Here is a 6657-nt window from a genome sequence, read left to right as displayed (position 1 = left end):
CAAAACTTTTTTGCAGAAGTCAGTCAGAATTTGTACATTTGAAATGTGCTGTAATGCAATTTAATTTAATTTAGAGTATTATTTAAAGTAGGCTGTTCCTGCAATCTAGAATTTTAGTTTACAAAATCTGATTTTTTATTTATTACAAATTTGAAATGTGAAACATTTTCCTGTGTTATAAATGTGAGTTAGTAAGAGCCTTATGATAGTAACTTAGCTATAACTAAACAGTTGTCTGTGGAGCACTCGGTGGTTGAGTAAGAAAGAAAAAAATGGGTAATTGTTTAAAATGTAGTATTTTAGTGCTTCAGCTAAAAGGACGATCTCTGCCAGTTACTAGTTATCAATGTGCCTTTTGAGATAGCGCTGTAGTTGTGATAGAAGAGCCATGGGTACTGCAGAAACCATGAATTCGAAGTGATTCTAACTGTAGTGATGTACTCTGCTGCCAGAGGGAGAGGGAGCAGGTCAAGGGATGTGTAGTTAGCAACTGTTGATAGCCTCCAGGAAAGAACAAGGCCGGTAGTGTTCCAGGCTACGGCTTGTGTGGGACAGCACCAGAGTAATGCTCTCAGTAAGCTTATTGGTCAGTGTGTTTAATCAGGCATGTAACATCCTGCTTGGTAACCTGAATGTTAGCCATACCAAAATTACAGCCTGCATGAGCTGTCGTTATCCACCTGTGGGGATCTCTCAGTCTCTTCTGCTCTCACTCTCCTCAGCTGCTGTCAGCCACTATTCACAGAAGCTCCGATCACTTAGACCCAGTGTAGATCTGTACAGTGGAGCCTGAATTCATGCTGAGCTAGTGGTTAGGACACAGGGAGTGGAAAGCAGGAGAGCCAGGATTGTATTCTTATTTCAGCCACTGACTCACCATGTCTTCAGGCAAATCACTTAGTGCCTATTTGCCTTTGTTTCCTCTTATATAATGAGGATGAGGGTAATCAAAACGCTGTAAAATTTGTGGACACAAAGATTTATAAATAATTTTCCATGCTTGCTGGTAAAGTTGTAATGTTAGTTGTAGGCTTATTATTACTTGCAAGGTTATAATCTTTTACGTTTTATAGAGTAAATATTTATGCCAGTGAATTGTAAAAAGTTTCCAGTGTGTATTAACTTCTTTGTTCTAATTGTTTTAACTTCTTAGTGACCAGAAAATCTTAGCTTCTGTCTTCAAGATGATTAAAAAATGAATACTGAAGTGCTTTGGCAGGACACTCAGTCAGTGGTAAGGAAAAGAGTGCAGTTGATCTGAGGAGAGTATTCTGTTATTAAAGGAAATTAATCCCATTTTAAAGGACCTATCAACCAATGTGCTTATCACAGGTATATTCATTTCTGTTGATTATTCTTTCGTTCAGTCAGATCAGGAATTATTTGACTGTATTCTATCTGTTCTGTTTGCTAAAAGCTCAACAATGCTGAATATACTGTGTTTACTGGAACAGTCAGTGGCAGTGGATTAAAGTCTGAACACAGAGCTTTTACACAAGGTATGTTTTCAACAGATACCTAGAGTGCTTGTATAATTATATTCAAAATTTTTACACATGAATGATTCACAGATAAATATCACTTAGTGTTTTTATGATACTGGAGTGTAGCCTCCTGCATAAGAATTCCATTTAGAGAGTAATATATGCTACTGAGTGTTGTCCTAGAGAAAATGGAGACAGTTGAATGTTGAGTTGAATTAATCATGTTGTGTTTTAATTCCACTTAAAACCAACCAACCAAACACATTCTATAAATTCATTAATGCAACATTAATGAAAAACCATGATGCAAAAAAATAAAATTATGTGGACTGATTGGATTTCATGTAAGAAAAAATCCTGGGTTCTAAAAGCAGTGCAGTATCTTTTATGAGACACTTGATGTTAGGTTAAAACCTTGATTATACAGTGAATCCACTTTAAAATAAGCATGGATGTTCTGTTTGAATACCCCATATTTTTTGTTATAACAGTAATAAGTAAGTAAAACACATTTATATGTCTAATGTCCTACTGAGTTTTTGAAATGATAATGGTAGCTGGATTTTAGCTTTAATCTGTTGTCCTTATAAACAATTCTGGTGCCAAAAAGTTTCTCTTGAAGTGATAATCGGTCTCTCTGTGAATGGCAGTCACTCTGCTCACTTGAGAAGTAGGGAAAGCAGGAGGTGTTAATGTGTAGAGCCAGCAAGCTGCAAACTGTCTGGTGAAAAGAGACTGCTGCTGAGAGCTGCACCCTGTTTTTGCCCCTTTGCGAACAGAAGAGACCCTGGCTGCAGCCAGAGACCCCACGCGTGTTCGCTGTCTTGTGCTCAGCATCCCAGAAACATAAGGCATAGCTCCTGCTCAGAGGTAAGTTGAGGTATAATATGAACTAGGAGAAAACAATTTTAAAATTGAACTTTTGTATATGGATGTAGTTAATGCATGTTCCCCTTGAGGTTCGCTCTACTGTATTGATGTTGATAGCTAGTCACAGGAACGTAGGTCACAGTTTGCCACTTAGATACCAGAAATTTAATGCTGGCTGGGTGTTCCCAAACTCTGGTTTTCTGTCATGACAGTGAGTAGAGTGGAAAAGGCTAAATGTGTATGACACATAAGACAGGAGGAAGAGTCGTCTTACACTCTTGCTTTGTGTATCTTTCTTACTCTTGCAAATTGCCTACCTCAAAGCTCAGCCTTCCATATATATAACTTAAATTACTGTTTCTTATTTGAAGAGCAAATGTGTGCCCTGAATTGGGATGATTTCTTTTTTTTATGAAGGTGAACAATTAAAGGTGGCACAGATAGAAAATCCACGTGATAGGGACACTCATAATGTGTCTCCTAGAGTCTTGAAATCACCCATTTCTAGTGAGGGTGATGGGCTGTTTACGGTTAAAAGGTACAGGTTTTAATCATAAGATCATAACTGTGATGGCACTGTCTGGCTTATAGCTTGGAAAATTCCAGACCATTCTGTTTACAGTGATCATGCCTTGTTTACAGAAGTTCTGAAATAAGAAAATGTCTGTATCTCTTATTGTCCTCTCAGTTTTTAGTTTATATTACTTACATATTCCAAGATCATGGCATTTTACCTCAGTATTGCTACTTAGTTCCAAAAAATAAACAAGCCTTGCAGTCTGTTGCCTGTTAAGTGTCCTGGAATGTTGTATTTATCCAGTCCTGCCAGGGTGCATGAGAAGTTTTCAGACTTTCCTAGGTCTTGGGTTCACTGACCTGACTGCTCTTCCTTTGTCACATGAACCTGTCCTGCTTCCTCCCAGAGATAGTGCCATGTGGAACCCAGGTCCTATCAGTGCCTTGGACTGGGCATAATAACTTGTTAACCTCTGACGTAATGCAGGAAGGATGAAAAACTTGAAGGTGAACACCCTTCTCTGTGACCTGTTAAAAACAATCTTCAGATGTTGGCCATCTGCCAGTTTTCAGGTTAAATTGTGTAGACACCTACAGGAGGACTCACTGTTTGTTTCTGTGCTTTTTTTTTAAAAATAAAAATAAATATACATACTCCAACTATATCCGTTGAACAGTGAGATAGGAGGAAACCATTGGGTCCATACCTCTGAATGCTAAGAAACTTCATTTCTGTAGAGTGGCATTAAAAATACTTGTTCATGGGACTTTGTTCTCTTAGTTAAACATATGGTCAGTGTTTGCAGGAAAAGAGCCATAGCTATAAGCACTTTATGGCTACTCTACCAGTGTAAGATAAATGTGTGGTTTCACTTTCTAGAGCATAAAGAAGCTGACAAAAAGGTATAGGGGTTAGAAAGACATTTCTAGGCCAAGCTGTTCCAGGATTTTGTTATCCTTCATGAAGCTTTGGGCCTGTTCCTTAGAAAGTGCTGTAAGTGGAAGTTCTCTAAAAGGGGATTACACTAAATGGTTCTGCGTTGACTTAACATGAGACTGACTTCTCTGTCTGCTCAATAAGAGAGTTCCTGTCAGTCAATGTAAAACAGAGCAATGTTATATTCAGAATTATTAATTGTGCACATCCACATACAATGAGATCAAAACATCACTGACATGTCTCTGGGGTTTGTATGAGATAATAAAACACGATTGAATCACAACAGAACAAACCAAGTATGTCACCCTTACCATAAAAAGTTGTCATGTTGCTGTGGTCACTGTGATTATAGTGCATGCGGATTGCACAACTGATGATGTTTTCCCCTAGTCTGTATCACTGAATACGTGTCATGTTTACAAATAGCAGAGCTGTTTATCACTGGTCCGACTTGCTGTGCCATATTGGATGGAGTGGTACAAAAGTATGACGCGTAACGAGCCCAGTTTAGACAACATATTCTGAGTATGTGCAAATACTCCTTTTGGCATCTGCCTCATGGTGTCCCTTGCTTTACAAAGATCTGTTTTTGCTCAGAAACTTTAAGGGCGAGATTCAGACAGCACCCACATCACTGAAGTTCCCGATCTACTTCTGCAAGATGTAGAACCAGCAGCATATGTAGGCACAGCAGCATAAATAGAATTGGGGAAACTGGATGGTGTCCTGAAGTGTATGCTGGGTGGAGTGCCATGTGTGGGGAGGATAACCCAGACAATGTAATCAAACTGGCTTAGGCACCAGATAGCCTGGCCGTGGTAGCCAAGAGCTCAGGGCAGGCTAATTTCCCTTTGATTCTGTCATTTAGACGTACCCAAGGAAGCACTCTGGAAGTAAGAGCAGCAGAACATGCTGCCCCACTATGATCAACAACAGAAGACTTAGGACTTAAATGGAAGCCACTTCTTTTCTCATAGATAGTTTTACCTTATAATGGAATTTTAATTGGAAAACAAACAAACAAAAAAACATTTCTAATGCATTTCACTTCTCTTTTCTTTCTATTTCATTTGCTTTTCACTGAATCATCTATTTTTTTCGTGCACTAAGAAGACCCTGCAAAGCAGGCAGAAACTCCCAGAAAACAAAGATGGTATGGTAGGAACGGTTCCTGGATATTAAAATATATTAAAGAACAACTTCCACCTGACCTGCAGCTAATTTAAAAATTGTTAATATGTAACCCAGACAGAAGATGAAAATAATGGATTTAACTAACAGTTGTAGCAATTGTGATTTTTTTCATGCAATGTTTTTAAACTATACTTAATTTGAATGCATAAAATCAGGTCTTCTAGATAATACCCATGAGTCTAATGATGAAAGTAGCAACTTACTAAACCTTATGAACATTCTTGCATGTGAAGTTCCTTGTGCTCTTAAATGTTTGTAACATCAGGCCTTCATTTGTAATGAGTTTAATCTAAAATTCATCTGAAAACAAAGCAAAGACCCACAGTGATTTCAGTAGCTTTTTTAGGACCCATACAAGAAAAAAATAGTTAATGTTCAGGACTTTATTCAGTGAACAAAAAAAGCAAAATGAAAAATCCTTTCAGAGTTGTAAATATCTTACATACAACTTGTTGAAAGCACAGGTAAAACAAAACACAGACAACGCGTCATCCTCCTCTTTCCCCCCAGTGAAAAACAAACTCCAACCAAACACCAAGAAACTCTGCAACACAGAAAATCAGCAAGAGTAATAGACACTAAAGAAAGAAGGTGTTTAAAAATCCTGTCTCTGTCCTGAGGAATCCACCACAACCACAGTTCATCTCAGATTATTGTTACATGTTGCAATAATTCTCAAGAAGTTCTAATTTGCATTTTCAGATTGCAGGAGGGCTGTCACAGCACATTATAGTGATGGCAATTAGCTATCTCCAGGAAATAAGTTTTCATGTTTGGCTTTGTCTCTCCTGCTGTGGTTCAGGTTGACTCTGCCCCTGTAGCGGCTGTTTACACTGGCCACTTTGTAGCCATCCTTGATTTCAAAAACAAGCTTTTCAGAAGGATTTCAGGTACCCAGGCAACTATAATCTCTTGGGAAAGCTGAATTCCCACTTGGCTCTGTATATCTAATATCATGACAACTCTTAGTTTTACTGTTTTGGCGCACCAGCATGATGGAACATCACAAGACAGTCCTGCTTTCTCCTCCAAATACTCTCAAAAAAATTCTCTCTCCCAATATTGTTTTTACTCTTTATATTCCATCTAAGTTTAGATCTGATTTTCAGTGAGTGAAATATGTGAGAAGTGATTCAGACCCTTCTGGACAATAAATCATGTATGTAACCCCTGGATATCCATCACGAAGCAAAAAGAATTGGCTTTCTCAAGTGAAGTTTCCGTGGTGTGTGCGACCGTACCAGTCATGTAATGTAAATACAGAAGCTTACTTCCATAGTTCCCAGCTCAGCAGGAGATGCAAAAACAAAGATCAGATATCAACTCTTTGTCCTTCACGTCTAGGAGCTTGCCACCGCTGTGAGTTTTATCAGCAAATACTCTGCTTCCCCAAACCTCCTCAGCTGCCAGAAGTCTACGGTGGCTAGAAAAAGCTTCCCTGGGGGAAAAAACCAACAACCTAGAACTGTCTGGTGTACTGGTACAAACTGTGACTTAACCCTGACAACCTCTTTTGTTGATGTCTGTGCAGAAAAGGCTACAACTTTTGATGGCAACTTGTAAACAACAGCACCCAAAAAGGGATCATGACCTTGAGACCTCGCAGAAGGATCTTGCAAGCATAGAGGTGGTCCCATCAGAAAATGCCTGTAA

Source organism: Anas acuta, chromosome 9, assembly GCF_963932015.1.
Source record: "Anas acuta chromosome 9, bAnaAcu1.1, whole genome shotgun sequence".
In the NCBI taxonomy this organism is placed as follows: Eukaryota; Metazoa; Chordata; class Aves; order Anseriformes; family Anatidae; genus Anas; species Anas acuta.
Note: the sequence above shows the minus strand (reverse complement) of the source record.